Genomic DNA, 1523 nt, shown 5'->3' on the forward strand with positions numbered 1-1523 from the left:
ATCTCCTGACCTCGTGATCCACCCGTCTTGGCCTCCCAAAGTGCTGGGATTACAAGCATGAGCCACCGCGCCCGGCCAACGTGGGGATTCTTACAATTCAAGGTGAGATTTGGATGGCGACACAGCCAAACCATCTCATCTAGTGTCTACTGTGTGTCAGGCACCATGCTGGGAATGGGGGATTCATCAGTAAATAAGACAAACGTGGGTCCTGGTTTTGTGGCTTTCGTGGTCTGGTTTCTCTGAGAACAGATGACCTTCCTTGTTCAGTACGTGATAGCTGGAGCTGCAGTGGAATTGCATGTCTCAGCTCAGGCCTAGATAACTTCTCTGATTCCCCCTGGGAACAAAGTCAGAGTGTCTTAGTCCGTTTCACGCTGCTGTAAAGAATACCACGCCCTCGGCTGGGCGTGGTGGCTCACACCTGTAATCCCAGCACTTAGAGATCACAAGGGTGGATCACTTGAGGTCAGGAGTTCAAGACCAGCCTGGCCAACGTGGTGAAACCCCATCTCTATTAAAAATAGAAAAAAAATCAGGCGGGCGTGGTGTTGGGCACCAGTAACCCCGGCGACTCAGGAAGCTGAGGCAGGAGACTTGCTTGAACATGGGAGGCAGAGCTTGCAGTGAGCCGAGATCACACCACTGCACTCCAACCTGGGCGACAGAGCGAGACTCCGTCTCAGAAAAAAAAAAAAAGAAAAAAAAAAGAAAAGGAAAAGAGGTTTAATGGAGTCACAGTTCCCCATGGCTTGGGAGGCCTCAGGAAACTTACAATCATGGCAGAAGGGGAAGCAGGCACCTTCTTCAAAAGGCAGCAGGAGAGAGAAGAGAGCAGGGGAAACCTTAAAAACCATCAGATCTCATGAGAACGAACTCTCACGAGAACAGCATGGCGGAACCGACCCCATGATCTCATCACCTCCCATCAGGTGCCTCCCTTGACACGTGGAGATTACAATTTGAGATGAGATTTGGGTCGGGAGACAGCCCAGCCATATCACAGAGCATTTGTACTCTTAATTTAAAAAAAATGTTTTTACTGTGATAAAAAAATACAGACTGGGCGTACTGGTTCACATCTGTAATCCCAGCACTTTGGGAGGCTGAGGTGGTTGGATCACTTGAGGCCAGGAGTTCGAGACCAGCCTGACCAACATGGCAAAACCGCATCTCTACTAAAAACACAAAAATTAACTGGGCATGGTGGTAGGCGCCTGTAATCCCAGCTACTTGGGAGGCTGAGGCATGAGAATCGCTTGAACCCGAGAGGCAGAGGTTGCAGTGAGCCAAGATTGTACCACTGGACTCTAGCCTGGGCAACAGAGCGAGACTCTGTCTCAAAAAATATATATACAGCGGTGGCTCACGCCTGTAATCTCAGCACTCTGGGAGGCCGAGGCAGGTGGATCACCTGAGAGACCAGCTTGACCAACATGGAGAAACCCTGTCTCTATTAAAAATACAAAAGTAGCCGGGCGTGATGGCGCATGCCTCTAATCCCAGCTACTCAGGAAGCTGAG

The 1523-nt window shown here is 50.2% G+C and overlaps 1 protein-coding gene across 1 annotated transcript in view; it reads left to right on the forward strand.

Moving 5' to 3' along the window:
* ZNF554 (zinc finger protein 554) overlaps positions 1-1523 on the forward strand; it is a 12747-nt gene that overhangs the window by 5687 nt on the left and 5537 nt on the right. The gene's annotated exons all lie outside the window — the stretch shown is intronic.

This window comes from Mandrillus leucophaeus, unplaced genomic scaffold (assembly GCF_000951045.1).
Source record: "Mandrillus leucophaeus isolate KB7577 unplaced genomic scaffold, Mleu.le_1.0 Scaffold54, whole genome shotgun sequence".
Classification (NCBI taxonomy): domain Eukaryota; kingdom Metazoa; phylum Chordata; class Mammalia; order Primates; family Cercopithecidae; genus Mandrillus; species Mandrillus leucophaeus.